This window comes from Columba livia, chromosome 12, assembly GCF_036013475.1.
Source record: "Columba livia isolate bColLiv1 breed racing homer chromosome 12, bColLiv1.pat.W.v2, whole genome shotgun sequence".
Lineage (NCBI taxonomy): Eukaryota > Metazoa > Chordata > Aves > Columbiformes > Columbidae > Columba > Columba livia.
Window position 1 is genome coordinate 4,558,643 of NC_088613.1, and position 19,820 is coordinate 4,578,462.

General features: G+C 37.7%; 1 long non-coding RNA gene across 1 annotated transcript in view; it reads right to left on the reverse strand.

Moving 5' to 3' along the window:
• The window catches only part of LOC110355659 (uncharacterized), a 158,028-nt gene extending 140,364 nt beyond the window's left edge, over positions 1 to 17,664 (reverse strand). Inside the window, exon 1 of the long non-coding RNA XR_010475618.1 lies at positions 17,578 to 17,664. This is a non-coding gene — a long non-coding RNA (uncharacterized LOC110355659). The remainder of the gene's footprint in view (positions 1 to 17,577) is intronic.
• Between the last annotated feature and the right edge of the window lie 2,156 nt (positions 17,665 to 19,820).

Here is a 19,820-nt window from a genome sequence, read left to right on the forward strand (position 1 = left end):
GATAATCAAATCCCAAACTGTGCCCCAGCTGCAGCTGAACACAATTCAAGTATTTTAAGCCAGTGCAAAGTCAAAAGGTGAGCACTCAAAGCAACTGCACTGAAAATAGCTGAGCATCCAAATCTAGAAACCCCCACAGAATGCACCTCAAAGCACTTAGACACATATGACAGGAACTTCATAACCTTCACCTGAATTCTAAACTGCTGGTTATCAGCTCTGATGACATTACAACAAGTCATGCCAGTTGGGAATCAGCTCCACTGCAGCTATGTGTTTTGTAATTGCCAAGTCAGAATCTGTAATACATTAAGGCTGTTTTGCAGAACTTCTACCATATTGTTCTCTTTATGATGCATGATTTTCATTACTCAGTGCCTCTGATTTCAACATATGTTTATGGGAACAGCCTGCTATTTATTACACTCAAAGCAGTGTCTCATGCTGCACATCACTGTGACGGACAATTAGTTCCCACTGAGTAATTAATTATTAATACAAATATTTACTTAAGAACCATTCCTACCCAAAGTTATAATTATTTTTACTCCAAAACATAAATAACACAATGAATTACTGCCATTTTAAAAAGCTATACATGCAGCCACTCAAAAAAAATGACAATGCTTCAGTACAATAGGACCTCTTGAATAAAGCCAAGCACATACCAATTTCTTGCTCAGGTAGTACAGCCAGTGGGCGACTCCAGGCCTCCTTTAGGAATGAAAGCAAAGACCAAGGAGGGGAAAGAGTTGACTCCAGACAGAACAATGGAAGGGATGTACAAAGAAAAACTAAGAAACTTGTGCAGTCTCAAAATTATACTGAATATACCTCAGTTGCACACAAAATACACAAGTGCATGAACAAAGTAGAGGTGCCAAGGGAGCCAGTGGAGCTGCCGGGCAGCTTGCTGGGTCACAGCAGTCTAGCAACCAAATTTAAAGCATTTGGCACTAATGCAGGCTGGAAGTGAAACAATTGGGGAAGAAGGCTGAGAATCAGCTCCCTCCCTGCTCAGCACCTGTCCTCAGCTAACTACAGCTCATAAAGCAACCGAGCACACGTGTGGCACGTTGGCCACGAAAGGCACGCAGAAGGATGCAGAGCTCATCTCAACCATGTGAAACAAAAGCAACACATCATCAGCACAGTCCCAGAGGTCAAATTCTCGAGCTTTTAACCTTAGCTCTATAGTAGAAATTGAGAGGAAATTACTATTGATTCAAATGGGCATAAGTGGAAGAAAAATGGGTGCAGATAAGTGATCAAAGGTTCTTTTTTTTATGAGAAGAAGGCTTTTGAAAGAAATTAATCATGTTGATGAAATTTTCCTTCCTTCTGAATCTTCAGATGAAAAAACAAAGAATTTAAATGTTTCAGGTTCACTAAAATTGTAGGGGAAAAAAATATGTATTTTTGTTTAAAACTATGTGAAAAATATCCAAAGAACACAACATTTGTATAGCCATAACATGCAAAAACAAACCAAAAAAAGCATTGTTTTGTCATATTTTATTCTTCCAGCACGCAAACATATATATATATTTTGAAATTTCTGAAAAAACAACTGTCATTTTTAACGTCTTTGGTTAGAGGGCAATTTGAAGAGCTACAGCCTTTCCGATGAGCAGATGTTCTGTTTTCCAGGGGGAAATCATATGGATATTAGAGTAGCTAGAGAGGAATAAACTCTTTGTATATAAGCCTGGCTTTTCTTCAGTGTCTCTGTGCCAGTCTTCTCTTTCAAGGGCTGAGCTGTAGTGACTGAGAAAGCACAGAAGCCAGACATACCTCCTCTTTATTGCTGATAAATGCCACAGAATAGGATTGTGTGATAGGAACAATCAAACCTTTTCCCTTTTAGTTTGCCAACAATGACAGTGGCTGAGCTCAAATCTGGAAAAGTCACAGGATCATCTTACTCATGGTAAGGAGCCATAATGTGTCTATGAAGCAGTGGAAGCTCTTCCTTCTGAACACCTGTCTGAACATCTTTACCTTTTTTGCACGTAAAACTAAACTCGACGAAAATAAAATGAAGTCAAATGCCTCCCTGCAGTTGTATTCTGACTACACACAGCCTCACTTCTCAGCAATACTTATTCTTTAGAAGCAGAATCAAACCGAAAGCACTACTGCAGAAGACAGATCTCCCCTGTTACACTATAGCAACAGTGCTTTAAACAATCCCAAGCAAGTATTTACACCTCCACTGCAAATGTCTGCATGGCTGAAACTTAATGCAGAGCTGTTTAAGCACTTGTGAAGACGTGGAAAATGATGTTTTAAGAATCCCTAAGCATGATTACATGAGATATCTGACAAGTCACCTGGAATGATGATCAGGGCACGCCCTGAATTTCAAGGGGTAAATCTTAACTATCTCTCAAGATTAGCCCTCTAAATAAATTGTCTAAATAAAGAGACAAAAAGCCTGTCATTAACTAAGAGTATGATGGTTAAAAAAAAACCTGGCATCATAAACTACCTAGAAAGTCCTTCCCTCTGGCACATACCATCAAATTTTGCATCATCCCACACCTCCAGGGAACCAAACTCAGCAGAGGAATTCCAGTGGACGTTATGAAAGCATTATGAAATAAGACCATCATACAATATGCTCATTTAGTTCATATGTGACTATATTTTGGACCAATTTTCTCCTTTCCACAAGGATTAAAAAGTTAGTTTAATATCTCCAGCTGACTCAAAAAGCAAACTAACACAAGTATCAAAGCAGAACATAACCCGTGCAGCCTCCAGCAGCATTTGGCAATGCTCAACTGGCTTGGATCCGGATCCTTTACCTCAAAAAAACCTGCAGGTTTCAAATTACCTAAGAAATCCGACACATCTTTCAGTAACTTTAGCTATCAATTGTCTTTGAAAAATCACAGTTCCCAACAGTGATTTTGCTACTACTCAAATAAAAAAAAAATAAAAAAATCAATAGGGGCCAAGTGATACTCTATAGCTTATATTCACTCATTGTTGAAAGCTCCTTTTGTATTTCTTGACTTCTTCTTTCGTCTGCTGGTGGTATGTCACAGAAATCACTCCAGCATTGTTGAAAGGTCAGGTTCATTTTTAGGAAACCCAAGATGCAAGCAGCTACAAGCTCCCCTGCTGCTGTGCGTGCCTTTCTTCTGTTCTCCCTTTAAAAAAACCCATTATTCTATACAAGTAAAATAAAATTTGTGCTGACCCTAAGATTACTAGCTTCATATGATGGTGTAATAGGCACATTCTTGATTTATGGTGTGCCACAGAAGAAAAAAAGATAGCAATATACGTCAGCTCTGATGAGTTTCTTCTATTAAGTGTGCCTTTAATTCCAGGAGACTCAATAAAGTCCAACTTGTATAACTGATTTTTTTTTTCCCCCCAAGAGCCATTTCACCATATGGGAAAATAGATATTATGCCATATTTATTTCTTATTCTGCTTCCATCACTTCTGAAAATAAGACTGATATTTTTCCCCTTGTCTACGATAAAGTCAGGCATCTAAAACAACTTTGTAAGCATTTCAAAAGCACCATCTCCAAATTTTTTTTGAGCAGTTCCATTTTCATAGTCACCTTGGACAAATAACGCCAAGCCAAATGTTTTTAGTACTTTGACTAAATTAAAAATGAATTATTTAGGAGAGCACAGGAGGAAGGAAACAGGAATTCATTAATTAATTTTGACTTAGCTGATTTGTGAGTGGTTAAATCAAGTGACAGCAGCTTGGAGCCACAGGCTACCAGATGAGCTAGATATAACAGGAGGAAGCTGAATCAAAAACGTTGAAACAGCAAAATAAAATGCAGCCTGTGGCACTCTAGGGCAAGGTCCCTGTACATGACAAACCCTATTTGTGACCCAAGTTATTAAATTTTCAAACCAGCACTAAGCAGAAGACTTAAAAGCACATTTGAAGACTGCATACCAATAAATCCAATGCAATTAGGCACCAGCTGGGACCCTCCACTCACCCACCTGAGTGCTTCACAGGTGCTTGTGACTCCAGCAAGTTCAGCGAACAGGAGGAAGCTGTGAATGGGTGTATCCAAATGGGATATGTGGTTTCTATCTCTAGGCCTTGAAAATCTGCCAGGCAAGTGAACAAACATTCTTCTTCCAAACTAAGTGGGTTTGCCAACATCAGATCACAACATAATCCCAAAATTTAACTCAAGAGAAAATAAATCTGAGACATAAAGGTCTATTTTTATACATAGAAACTTCTATGGAGATAAGTACTGTATCATTTGTCAGCGTGACTTTAGACCTTTGAAGCACTTCTTTTTGCCTGTTATTTGCATGTTTATAATTTAGGTCTATTTCTCAAAAACCACATACTTACATCATAATGAAAATAAAATACAGACTCTTTCCAGATGCAACAGAGGAATAACAAAAACATTTTGAAAACAAGCTTTGAGAGAAAACTTCAATCCCTTTCTCAAAAATTACTCCACAACAATAACCTGAGTAGCCATTTAACTAAAAATGGGATTCATCGGCCTAAGTAAGGTCTTATGGACCTTAAAAAGAATTCCTTTCTCAGTAGAGATGAATATAACAAAGTTACAACTGGCCTCTCCCCTGTAAATCCCTCCAACTTCATGACAATTTAAATGAGAACACTTACAGATGCCATCTGTCATGGTAGTTGCCAATAGGCAAAGTGTTCACTGGTGAGGGAGGAAGAAATTCTGTAGGGAAAAAAAACCCCAACCAACAACACAAAAAACAAACAACCACACACAAAAAACACAACACCAAAACTTTCCATTACAAAGCATACTGATATAAGAACTCTATTCTCCTTTCTAGGTTTCTCCAGAGAAAAAATGGAACACAAGCAATTCCCCAATCAATTATCTTAAGTCAGGTAGAACTGAAGTGTCCATAGTGCTGCCTGAAAACAATGCGGTTCTCTGCTTAACTTCGTTCATGTGATTTCTACTTACAGCAACAGTGCAAAGGGCATCACCCACCACCAGTGAGCCAGAGCATTACCACAGGACTTGGGAATTTTAACAGCTTTCTAGTACGTGCCAGTTTCCCATTAGATACAGAGTCTAGAAAGGAGATAGAAGGTTAAATCTAGCAGCAATAATGTGAAAAAAATGGCACCATTGCTTAAAGCAGCTCTTTACAGGCAATTCGCTATCAGAGATGAGGCAATTTTAAAAGCATTTTTACATTTCTTGTTTAACATTTCTGAATGTTGGTTAGCACTCAAACATGAGGTCACTGCTAAATACAGAGTTCATTATTTAAGGGTGCTAAATAGTGAGCTTGTCATTAGTAATAGTAAATACACATAAAAGACAGGTAGGAACTTTCTTGAAAGTTTTAATCACCCCATTAATGCTATGGGGAAAAAAAAAAAATTATCAAGCAAGGTAGTGGTACTTAATGAAAAGAATTAAGTCTAACATTTAAATATGTTTATCAGATGCAAACAATGTATTCAACAAATCTTAAACTTTCAGCTCTGAGAATTAGCTATGCTTTAATAGCATTCAGGGAAACAATTAGCCAATGCAGAAGCTGTCTGTTGAGTCACTGAAGGTTGATTCAGTCTGAATACATTCACCGCAATGTACTGAGCTTCCAGTTGGGAATGAGTGGGAGTTCATTAACATACAGAGAATGAAACAAGCTTGCTGGTGCATTGTATCATCTGTTTCACAGCTTCATATTTTACCTACAGGAACTGTGGCAAATGAATAACTTCTAGGGGACCTTAGCAACAATCAGCAGTCACACTCTGCCTACAAAGAAAACAGCAAATTGGTTTAAAATCACTTCTTAGCATATGCAGTGAAAACCATTACATTCTGTCAACATGTTCAAGTCATTGTGCTAATGAGATGAGACAGGTTGTGTGACACAGAGAGCAGCATGTTTCTCAGTGGTGAGAAGTAATGAGTCCATTGACCAGAACAGAGAACCTGAATCCTTGGCTGTTCTCAAATTTGGTACTCCCTCACTTGGCAAGACACTCACCTCTACATTTAGGCTTTCCATTATATTTTAAATTTGTGGTTGCTTTTTAAATCTCTGTTTGGCTGAAAAAGAAGGACATATTCTAACAGCTGGGGCAGAGATCACATGTGCTCACCCACCCCAATGGGCCAGAAATAACTAGGTACACTTACAGGTCAGTCATCTTACACTAAAGAGTGTCAATGATGATCTTGGGTCTGCTTGATCAACCACCTTAGCTATATTCTCTGCTATCAAACAGCTAGCTTTGATAAAGAAAGAAGCCAATCAAACTTTGTAGGCAAGAAAAAAAAGTAAATATCCTTGAAGACTGTGCTCCTTTCATGCTGTGATAAATTAAGCAATTAAAAGTATGATTGGTCTTTTTTAAAGATGTCATGAGATATGGCAGCTTCCCGTTATTCAGAATAAATTAAGCAAATATCTTCAGTCTTTTTAGAAAGGACTAGAGCTGCAGGACAAAATGTTACATGCCTCAGAAATTGGAGAAGTTTTCTGCTCTCAAATATCACTGCAAAGCGGGAAGAGTCAGATGGACATGCCAAAATTCTGGCCATAAATATTTTGGCTATTACTGTATTGCATCAGCAAACTATGTGGCTAGATTGATAGACTTCAGCACAAACAATTTTAGCGTTTCAACATGAAGCTGTATCCCACAGACCCCAGTGTCCTCTCATCAGCAAAAACTACGTGGAAGCAAACAGGAGATTGCTCACTCATGTAAGCTTTTCCTGGCCCCAAATCTGATGAAATATGGGAAAGAACTATACAAGATAAAATCTAAGAACTAGTATCAAACTAAAAAAATAGGACTCTTGCAACACTAAAAGTTTTCTTTAAGCTATCAGACTAAACATATAGTTAAGTAGACCTCTTGGATATTCTCTCAGCTTTTGAAAAAATAACCCAAATCTCCTGTCACTTAGCTATTAAACAAAGAGTCAGCAACCTTCACCTGACTTGAGAGGCTTCAGGCTTATCTCAGGGAAATCATATCCTAGGACTTCGTCCTGGCTGCTCCCAAGATATTTTGCAATTGTGACTTATCCCTCAGACCAAGCAGAAACACAATTCTGTCAAGCTATCCTTGGCCACTGACAGGCTGAAGTATTTCAAGCTTTCTAAGTCACTCTTTTCCCACCGCTATCTGGTGCAATGACAGCATGTTTCTAGTATATCTTTCAACGAAGATAACTATAATGAGAACAAGAGAAATGGTGTAGTATGATCAACAGTTTAAACAAAATTTCATGTCAATGCCACTCCACTTCCTAGTTATTTCCCCTATGTGTACTGCAACTTTGAGAAGGAAATTACTTATTCAGAAGGAAGTTCATATTTATTACTTCACCAGCTGATTTAGTGATGTCCCACTAGAGCTTTCAAAATGCTAATTAATGAATTTACCATATGAAAACAAACAAAAAAACCCCAAACCAACCAACCAAACAAAAAACACACACAAAAAACAACACACACAAAACCCCCCTTGTCCTTATTTCTCATTTCCCACATAGTTTAGCAATAATCACTATTTCAGACAAGGCACAACTGTTTGCACGTACTATGATAAGGAAGGATAGACTGCAAACAATCTTCACTATCCAACACTTTTTGTAACTTTATTTTGAAATAAGCATTAAACAGTAAGTGAAAATACGCTGAAAATCAATTATGAAGAAGTAAAAAAATAACAGGGCAGGTCACTTAGAAAAAAGAAAAAAAAATCAATGACATATTTAGAAAGAACACAATCCATACAACTCACTTTTTCTAAGTGTCATGCAACAAATTGACTGACCATTTTTAAGGGAGGTGGTAGCATATTAACGGTATGGATGTGCCAAGTTTACTGGAAACAATTCACTTACCTCACACAAGTGCTACTCTAGCCAGACCATCACTTAGCATGTCAAGCATCTATAACTATCTGATGCACTTAAATGGCTTAGTAAAATACACAGAGTGGAATAATCAATTGTCAGGGGCAGAGAAGTATTCACTGTGGACAGCATTTTGTAGTCCTTATTGAAATGCATAGTTTTTCTATAGCTACTTGATTGGCAGAATATTTAAAACCTGTCTGAATGTACATAGCAGGATTATCACTTAAAAGTCCACAGGAAGTCAGAGCATAATACAGAGAAAACCTCATAAATACAAAAGGAATATTTTCAGCTAGCTGCATCCTTCATGCAACACATTACACAGTTCTACCATCAGCACTGTTTCTTCAGCTTCACCTGGACCATTACAAGTCTCTGGATTTTTTTATTTGCAAGAGTAGCAGTAGCATCTATTTCCCGGTCCTTGCAGCCCTTAATAGCAAATATTCATCTTTCCTCTTAAAAGCGTAACACATTTCATCTCTCCGTCCTGCAATACTTTATCAGCACAAGAGGCAGTTATCTGAAATTGCTGTAAAGTAAATGACAGCTCTCTCAGCTCTTTTGTTACTATGTTGGAGTAAAAGACAGCCAGTCCTGTGAGTATGGTTGAAGAATATATAGTTCTATTCTGCATACAGAGCTGGGAGTTGCTATGCAATTAGAGCCATCGAAAATGTGCTTGATGGTTTCAATACAGAAGGACTAAAATACAAGCAGAAAATAGAAAATGTTATGTTCAGCATTTTAATACAAGTTACAATCCAAATTATTCATTAAATGCACGCTGTGAAACTTAACTTTGATCTGTAAGGCATGAGAGAAAAGGATAGTAAAAAAAAGCCGTGATAAATAACTAGGTTTTTCTAGTTTTCTTTCCTTAGAGCTCATTCAGAAGAGAACCCAAAATTCCTTCGGAAGTTCTTTTCCTCCTAACACTTAGTCCATGGATCTGTTCCTAACCATAGATAAAAGGACAAGTTTTCATTAGGGTGCAATTAAGCATGCAACTCCATTACTATTAATAACGTAATGAAGAATAATAAGGCAGAAGTAAGAAAATTAACATTTTTTTCAAAGTAACAGATCATTCTTAATGGAAACTGTGTGCCTTAGTTCCCTTCACATGGCAATAAAAACGTATCTCATTTTGTCAGTTCATGAGGAGAAAAAGGACAACCCGGGAAAAAAACCCAAACATGACACTCCATCCCACCCTGTCCCCAACTAACCAAAGCAAGAATGAGATATTTAACTTCTGAAAATCAGTAGGAATTTTCCTTTTACTTCACATCATGACTACTTCTTTACTGATTTCAAATATTTGGTAAGTACAGATTTACATACAAATCTATACTATCCAGAAACACGCCAGAAATGTGAAAGTAATCTTGGTCATAGCTAGAATAAGACTTGATCCAATATCAAATGAAGAGCATGAGCATTTTTCTATTTACTTCAGGAGGTTTTGGATGGAGGCCATTTGGAGACTGCACAGTGAAGAGGATTTCTATGCTAACCACAGTGGTTTTTTTGCCAGAGGAAGATAAAAATGTATTTAAAACAATGGCATTTTATCAGTTTGAAAGCAAAATATCTGGTCTCTAGCTCTGGTGTTGAAAGGAAAGGTTTATTTTCTTTGTTATAACTAAACTCATACATCATTACAAAAACAAACAAACAAAAACCGCAAAAAAACCCACACACAAAATAAACCAAAAAACACACAGGGGGAAAAAAAAAATCTATAATTATATTTTGGTTTATGCATTTACCATATTTCCTACTGCAAAAGGTATTAATTCCCATCAGCAGCTATGAACCACAAGCTGACAACCTAACTAGAAAGGTGACAAATTATCTGATTAGTTGTGCCTGGTGATAGCGACAGTCATTCATCCAACAAAATTAAACAAAACACCTTCAATCCAACCCTATGAGGGTTTTTTTCTGTGAACTCCAGCACATCTAATATAAGGCTTAATATACAGAAAAATGTAGGAAGACAGAATTATAGAAGAAGATATGCTGGTTTAGGCCAATGGTCATAGATTTAAAAGATCATCAGTCACAAAGGTCAAAGTTTATAAAATCAGGGTAAAACTCATGGAATAGAATTGTGTCTCTAGAGATAATCTCTCACACAAATCAGTTGAAGACTGGCTCGTTATAGGAAGTATGAGGGCTTTTAACAGTTTTGAACCACATCTTCTTTTATCAAAAATTCCAACCTGTAGGGCTACACAATTCTGTTCTTGCTCTTCCTACAAATGGCCAATCCCTTGAATAGTACTAAGGACTTGGCTTCAGTAATTGGAAGCTACCTGTGTGAGGCTTATACAGAAAGCACAGGCATCTAGTACTCATGCTGCAAAAAATAGTTTTGAATTTATTCCAAAACAAAAAATTACACAGCTAAAGAAAGTGCATGTCATGCTATTTATTAACAGTTCTTTGTCTTTTATTTTTTATTTTGCTTTTAGATAGTTTGCTTTGGCAAACTTGTTTGTTATCCTTCCCATCATTCACATATATAGCATGCTGAACATAATCTGAAATGGCTTTCCTTTATACCTTTTTTATGGCAAGATATCAACTGTTTTAATAAAAGGCTTCCATTTCAGCACAAATGTCAGAAAATATTGTGGAAAATAAGTATATACCAATGTCAATATGATTTTTTAAAGATATTAAATATCCATTTCTTTTCTCCTTATGCTCTTTTTATTTCTGCCATGACACTGAGTAACGTTAAATTGCCCTCTTGGTCTACTATGGAAACTGGAATCAGACATCTTACAGCTTTGCTGTTGACCTGCAGAACTCTAAAATGTGAAGGAAGTATTCTCTGTTTTTCTATATCTGCTGGAGACATGACAGAAGATTTCAACCACACAACAAAATCCTTCTGGCACACAGACTGCTGCATTTCAGTGTTGTTTTCTTAGGAAAAACTACTGTTAGGTTCTCTGTGCAACAATGCCTGTCCTCTCCTTTATTTTGATACTATTTTTCTTTTTAATAAAAGGTAAAAAGTGAAGTAATTTATGCCACAAGCCCCTTTAAAACAAAGAAACAAAACCAAATTCTCCCTTGTTTCAGCTTTAATTGAAGGAGTGCTGCATGGAGAACTTGTACAATATTGAGGTGAGCAAATTATTGTTGTACTATATAAAGGTTGTGAGGTAAAAATCAGTCAGATTAATGTCTTTAAAAAAAGAAAAGCTTCTTAAATTGCTGTTACTGCTATCACTTCACAGGTCTGATTGTGCAAGCCTTTAGCTGTATCAGTACTTGGCACAGAAGCAATACCTCAGGTGATTTTCCATATTTTCCTATTTTTTTTTCTTCTGATCGTACTTAATTGCCAAAGTATTAGGTGGCTCAAGTCACTGAAACAGTAAATCATTGAGACAAGGGAAATGTATGACTCATTCACAGAGACTCAAGTCCTGCTCGTCTCAATATGGACAATCATCTAAATTTCTCTTGGCTTGCAGCCAGGATGACTTCACATAGGTAAGTAAAAATAGACCCGGGTTTATTGCATGGGTTTAGAGTAAAATATCAATAGCTCAGGCAGGATGCTGGTTCAGCAACAGCCACAACTACAGGATTACTCTTTCAGGAATACAACAAAATAATGCTCAGTCACTGGGTACAATGTGGGTGTGGGAACTTGCCTCCTGTACCTTCCTCTGCGCTGTGTCAGCCCTGGAACGTACTTGACCAGACTTTACCAGTGGTTCAGATGCTCTGCCTGGGGCTTGGGCAAGGTCTTGATTACTGCTGGAAGACCCGCAGAAGTTGTGACACCAATACTCAGGTCTCCCCTCCCTCCAGACTGGCAGTAAAGTAACCAGTATGAAAAAGGAAAGGCAGTTTGAATCTTCAGGATGTGATAGTAAAACAAACCCAAGAAATCCAGGCTCCTTTACACATCTAAACCCAGCCACCTACAACTGCCCACATCCAGTACTAACCAGACCTCAGACTGTGCAGAGATGCTCACCAGGCTCTGTCTCCAAGAGATGTTGCTGGCACAGGTGGTATCAGAAGGGGCAGAGTGCTTCACGTGAGGTCCCAAGAAGGACAGCTGGTTTTTGATGAGAAGAAGATGGCAGAGGGTGTTGGTTTTTTTCGTTTTGAAGTGTGTCTGTGTGTGTATACATGCATGCATGCATGTACACATGTACATATACATACATGCATGTACATCCTTGGAAATCACAAGATTCAATTTTACAGACTTTCTGCTTTAAGTTACAGCTTCAACCAACTGCTCTGGTGAAATGAGGCCTAGAGGTTTCAACACTCAAGATTCCTCCCAGCGTGTTTTCTTTAAGACGTCTCTCTTTGCTCCCATGTCATCTCTTGGCTTGTCAGCATGCAAACATGTGCTTTGGAAGCCTACTCAACCACTTTGTCAAACCTCTTCCAATCTTTTGGTTCTGGACCATTTCACTCCAGTGGCTTGTCACAATATATTATTTCTTTCTAGCCAGACTGAAAAATACTTTTCACCAGCTCTGTTGGCAACACATACTTTTTTTCACAGCTTTTCACAGCTGTAATTTAAATCATAAAGTGCCAGGTACCTGACATGCAGCCCTGGCACCACAGACATATGAAAATATACTGCGAGGAAGTACACAAAAAGCTAAAGACAATTTATGAGCTTTGGACACTGTACTTTGACTCTCAGTGTGGGTGGCCTTCTCTGTTGCCTTTGGTAACATGGAGAAACACTACACAACCTTAGTGTATGTCTATGCTCACTCTTCTATGATATATCCCAAATTATTTAAAACTTGGTTGGAAAACAATCTGGTTCTAAATTCTTTAGAGTAAGCAGTCTGCTTGCCAAAGGTGAAAAAAAACCAACATGTGCTAAAGCAAACTGAAGAAAACACTAAGCTGTGCAGTACTGTCAATGTGCTACACAAAGTGAAAATGAGTTTTCTTAAGAACACAAGTAAATATCATTTATTCCTCACTAGGAATGTCAGGCAAAGCACCAACAGCAAACTCATATCTTCTTTTATCTGTGCAAAAAAATCTGAATTGTCTCTGAAATAGACCATAGGGTCATCACTACACTGGACATTGTGCCCTAGATCCCGCATTGGGATATGCTGTACATTATCATTAGAGAGCACAAACACAGTATCACATTAATTTGGTAAAATGTATTCCTTTGTCCTTGTTATGCATAGACTTCTTGTTCTATTTGCCAAGCAATTACAGCTCTAAATCTCCACTGTGCCTCATAACATTCACCTATCAATGGTAGAATTATTAAGTGCATAAAATGTTTTTGACAGTCTCAAGTCTCCTTCCTTCTCTTTCTCTCATTGGGAAAACCTGCAACTTCCATTCCAAACTTGTTTTACTGCTTAAAATCTGTTTTCTAATAAGCCTATGATAATCTATGGAGCATTTCTGTTTAATATTCTGTTTGTCTCATGACTCACAATGAAATTTGGGGACGGAAAGGAAACAATTCAAAACCCATTGCCTAATTAAGTGGAAACCAGTGATTGGATCCTCAGATAAAAGGCAGGGCAGATGCAACACCCTGAGAAAGAGGGAGGAGAATAGTGGATTGAACTGCAAGCTGTAGCCATTTTACAGAAGCCAGGTCAGTCTTGCCCCTTCCTGGCTTCATCCAGTCAATGACAGGGGCACATGTGCTTGTACTGGGCCACGTGAACAGGCAAGGGCAGCCGCAGAATAAGAAATTACAGGTAAGAGAAACCACCCACTTTATAGAATGTTGCTGTGTGGCACTGGCAGCTTTTCTCCTGACCTGATCAGCCATAGAGACAATGCAGAGAGTCAGCAGCTCAGGAACTGCAATGGCAGGAAGGGCTGAAGAGTTTAAGTTATGAAATTAAGCCAGGGCTAGATGACTGGCAGCACTACATCAAGTGAGCAGAAGGACAGGGGTAACTGAGGAAGGAAAGAACATGTTGTCCCCTCTTCTAACTTCATTACAGTGTAAAACACCAAGCAAACTGGACATACTAAAAGAAGAAATCTCATATTTCTGCTACTTTAATATTCCAAAAGGCCCCTGATTATAATGCTTTACCCTGAGAGCCCTATGGTCACAGCCTTGCACTGTGGCTGTAAACACATACTACAAAAAGACAATCCTTATGCTAAAAGAATTTGAAGAGTGCAATGACGATTTAATTAGGCTGGGGGAACTGTATTCGTTTTCATTAGAAACAGCTTCCCTTAAAATTATACATGCATATATATACAAAGTTTAAATTCTCGTTGTTTCAACATTTACTTTCAGACTGTGATGCAAAAAGCCAGTCTCAAGGTGTACACTTTAGAGAAAAGCTCTAATCTCCATGAAATTGCACAGATAATCAAAACACTTCACTTACCAGCAATATGTAACCTGAATGCTTTTCCATACTCTGATGAGAGAGGCTGGGGTTTTGTCTTTCCTTAATTTTCTTCAGAATGAGACATAATTTCTCTTTATAAAATCTGGTTGGAACCTTCAAGTGTCTGCAGCAAAGCTCACTACTAACATAGATTCTGACTGATGTTCTCCAATGATAGCTGTCACGGGTTTTCCAGAAGATTAAACCTTCTGTGTTACTTTACAGGGAGAATAGAATTCGCTTGGTTTTAAGTATGGAGTGAGAATATGATAATTTTAAATATAAAACTGATTTTCACTCTCCAATTTTCCAGCATGACACAAGAGAATGATTTTACTTTGTCTTCATGATAACTTCAGTGACTTTCATATCAAACCAGGGTTTATGCAAGGCTGAAATATTGAGAACTGGTGGGCAGTCTAACTTAAGAGAGATTACTCCTGTAACCCCAGGATATTCTGAGACCTAAACTACAGGTATGGATGCAGAATACAATAATTCAGGATTTTCTTCCAGAGACAATTGAGGTTCATATTGGGAACAACTGAAAACTTGTTTAAGATTAAATCCTTCAGATCTCCCATTTGATATTGCAAAGAATCCAAACATCATTTAGCTGCCTCCTCAGAAAACAGAATCCAGAAGGCTTTACATATTATGGACCCTGAATTCTTTTACAAAACACAGGCAGTTATGAACACCTTTGTTTGAAAGAAGCGCTTGAAACACAGGAAGTTTAGATTACATATACCCCACATAAGTTGACAGCAGAGATGAGAGACAATTACCTACCTCTAGCATCTGCTGCTCTATGCTGCCTGCCCTGCTCAAATAAAAATCCTACCACCTCTTCCTATTTACACATGACAAACTGGGACCAATAGAATACTCCCAGAGCACCTGGCAGGCTTTGTAACTCCCCTATTCCTGCAGGGCAGCCTGTGTAATTACTGCTGAAGAGCTGCTTTTTTGCTGAGAAGGGTTGACACTTGCAAGAAGAAAAGTCACAGCTGCCAAGGGTAGAGTAATGATGCAGCCCTGTGGTAAATATAATGAACAAAACAAAAATAAGAGACAAGGGGAAGAATAGCTGCTCAAGAGCACCACTGGAGAAGCTGGCCATTTCTTCCAGATCTGCAGTTTCCCTGGGGTTCAGACAGATTATTCATTATATATGTTTACATGGCAAGTGTTGCCATTTTTCTTTAAGATCTATATTGCTTGAGGATACTACTGACACATAATGTATTTTTTTCAATGCAAAATATTGATTTTCAGGTAAACTGGCCAGTGCGAAGGCTAAAATTGAAAAGGTGAGTTACAGACAAACCTTCTCAGGTCCTTCATTTTTTTGCTACAAAATATAACACACTAAACCAGTCTCTTTTGGCCAGGCTATTATTTCATTTCTCTCCGACTAAAAATTAGATTAATTTTCTCAGCCAATAGAAAAATGAAGAATATTTCTGCTTTTACCAGAAAACACAGAAACATTTCTCTGAGGTTTGCCAAGTCATACAGACTCAGATGAAATCTTCCTGAGAGGTTTGCCCTACTCAGATTAAATTCTATAATCACATGCTTCTCTGAAATGCAGACGTGTGCTCCTCCATTTTCGAGAACTGCTATGTAGAGCTATATTTTACTTCTGGAAATAATAAGAGCAGGAAATCTGTTTCATAAGGGAAGCGATTTGGCTAGATATTGGCGCACAGGAAGCAATTCCATTGAATATTTTACTTAGCAATGATTTTCCTTTCTGGCAGCCTGAAGGATGGAATCTACTCCATTGTACTGAACGCAGTTTGAGATAATCCACCAAAAAGCCTACTCACATTCAAGTCCCACATTTATACACACGCATTCATATGTATACATTTTGTACATAATAAGCAGTTCATTTGCTCTCAGTGAACCTTCCCATATCATGACCTTGATTCATTAAGGGGTCCTAGATCTGTTATTAAATCACAGTCTATTCAAAGTGCATAATTTGGTGATTTGTTCATAATAATGGGAATTATCATTTTGGATAGACTGGGGAAGAGCTGTATGTGCTGTTGTAGCGTATCGTGTTCTTAACTCTGGGGCATTGCTCCAGGTAGGTCATTCCTCAAGTTCTCAGTTGAAAAGTAAGCAGTACACCTTACCATGTGGCACTCAACTGAAAATATTTGAGATACAACATACCAGATGAGTCGCTGACATCATGCAGTTTCTCCAAAGCTAGAACCAAGATGATTAGAGAACAGATGGGTATTTTTTGAGCTAAAACAGGTTAAATTTTCAAAGAAAACAACAAGGATATGGAGCGAAAGAAATATTTCTACAGATGTGAATAATATTTTCATGTGTAGACTTCTGCAGCTGTTGACCCCTTTTCTAGTCTTGTATATCCAATGTATACTCAACAGAATACAAACACGTAATTACATAAATTCAGAGAAGATAATGGCCAAGCTGCTGAGGAACGAAACAGTGACAAGTTAGACCTATGGCTGGAGTATTTTTGAAAGCAGATAGAAAATGGAGAAGAATAGCAGCAAGTTGCAATAACTTCCAGTAGCAGCCTTGTCAGTCTCATGCTGTTTCCTTTTATGCCTGTATATTGGTAAAAACTCCCTTTGGGAAGAATATAAACATGAGATTGCTTTGAGCTGTAGCATCCTGATCAGAGACAGCAAGCAAGAGCTCCCAAAGCTCAGGAGCTGCGCTTGATAAGAGGGGTGGAGAAGATAAGTTTCTGTTCATTTATGTTTCCTTCAAGCAGAATGGAGCTCTTCTGCCAGCATGATCTGATGGAAACTTAATCTCTCTTGATTTGATTACTCCTTTGATTTCACAATGGGTGGGACCCTTCTGTCAGTAAAGTCAATAGGCATTTCCACTGTGACAGTAATGGGTTTTATCTTGTTCATTTGAGATCATTCCTTTAAGTCAGGAGGTGTTCCACTTTTTGTTAATCAAAATTAAGCCTCCTTTTTTTTTTTAAATAGGTGTCCCACAAAAGTACTGACATGTTTGCAAAAATAGTGTGCAATTGACAGACAGGAAAGGTATTTCATTTTCTCCTAATCAAAATGCATAAAGATTCTAATCCCTTCAATGAAATAGTAGAGACAATGCACTCAATTTTCTTTTGCAGGTTTGTTTTGTTTTTCCTAAATGCTACACACATATTTATTTATTCTCATTTTCTTATAATGCATATCTAACCACCTTCTCTGGGCCCCCTCCAATTGCAGACACAACCCAGGATCAGTACTATAGCCCTACCTTTGCTGTCTTGTCTTCTCTTCAGAACCATCAGCATACGTGACTTGCACTGTACTGGTGAACAAGTTATGCCACCAACTCCACTCTGCAGAAATAAAAGCATTTGGTAACTTTAGAGCTGTGATTAAATTCTTCTCTCTTCCAACACTTTTCCAAGGTATCTAATAGTATTGCCATTTCAGAGATTAAAACTTTTACAGTTCCATGATTAAGCCCAAGGTGAAAGATCAGTTGGAAAAAAACAACTTTTGCTCAGACTCTTAGATTCAGTGTTTCAATAGCCATCATATAGCAGCTGCTTCTACTTAAAGCCCACCAGGTGCCTTCCAGCTCCTAATGTACTTAAATAAAAGTATGGTAAGACAAAACCAAAACAAACAAATCAAATACATGACAGGTCTAGTTCTGGTTAATCTTTATTTCAGAGTAGTTTGTATTTCCCAAGATATGCTGTATATCAGGCTACCAAAGGATATTTTTATTAGTTTTTGCATTTCAGCTTTACATCGTTCTTCTCTACAATAAATTTAGTATGCATTTTTTTCTCTAAGCATCAACCTTCATCTGTATTCCTTTTCTGTTTTGTCAAGACTAGGGATATTACTTTCTCTTTTGTGTTTGATTATGAGACTTACATGACTTACACTGATATTTATCAGCAAAGCTGAAGAAGCTAGTCTACCTTTTGTTAGGCATCCGCATTACTGTTTTATATACTGGCTTACAGGTAATAGAATTACATTAGGACTCCAGCACTATGATTATTGTATTTGATCAAATTTGTTTGCACATGGAAATATTACATCCAAGCTGCATTAAAATAAATAATGTCCAGAGATTTGCAGATAGTTTATTACTCATGGAGAAAGTTTCTGTACATATTAGTAGTTACTTATTTCTTCCAGGTACTCACTTTGCTTAATGCTTTCAAGATGATACATGTAATATCTCCCATTCAAACACTATGAATGGCTTAACTGTACAGCAGCCCTTTGCAGGGTTGCATTTCTGGAAAGGACAAACGTGTTGCTAGTACCAGACTGCAGTTCAGTTTACACTGAAGGATACCTATTCTGATTCCAAACCATAGCATTATTATAAAATAGCAATTGGTAATAATAAAGGTAACAAAACGTGAATTTAAACACAGCCGCATAAAACATTGCCTTCATATGGTATGACCACACGCTTATTTATTCTTCAGAAAACATGAATTGTCTAATTCACAAGCAACAGCATTTAACAGTCCCATGAAACAAATGTGGAGAATAACACAAGCACAGGAAAAGAGCAATACCATATGAATATCAAAAATACGCAATTATTTGAGATAGACTATGTGATTAATGTCTTATGAAGCTAATAATGGGTCCAAATCAGATTCCTACAGAAACCCAGGACCATTTCATATTAGAAATCTCATCTTTATATCTGCATGTTTAACAGATTTGGAGGATGAGGTGGAGTGATGCAGATTGTATTGGGAAGACTTGGACTGGTGGGTGTTGCCTTATAGAGCCTCACCCTCCTACTTCCACAATCCTAGTTTTTCTTGAGACTGCTGCCAGGTAAAAAGAATTCTCGGTATACACGACACTAGCAATAACCACCTACATTTGACAACAATATTTTTTCAAAAATCAGACCATTAGGTATAAGCAAGTAATCTAGAATACCCCCTCTCAGAAACATTCTAGATGAGCAGATTCTCTTCCATATTCTGCACATGAATGAAACTCTGCTTACACATCTTTCTTATTATTAACTGATGCTGCCACCACCCCCCAAAAAACCCAAAGAAAACATATTACAGAAAAGAGATTTTTACAGCAATGCAACCCCTCCTTTGTTTCACCTTCCAGAGCAAAGCCATCTCACGCTTATCTCTTCCCAAATACGCTTTAAAACAGCTACTTCAGAGGAAGCCAAATCAGGTGATTAGTGCTGTTCTGCCTCCACAAATTAGATCAAAAACATGAATAATAAAAACTGTTGTTAATATTTCTATGTGAAGTTACTACCAAAGATGAGCTGTGCCTGAAACTGGTATGCAGGGAGATATTCTTTGCTTGCTCATTGGCTTGGAAAAATATTAATGAAATTACTTATTTTTAAAAGAGGAAAAAGCTGAGGGTTTTTTTTTGTCTGGAAGCAACTGGCATAGTATTTTCTGCACTATGTGTAACACCTGGCAGCATCTCCTTGTAGAGCTATAAAAGAGAGTTGCTTGTACAACTTGGAAA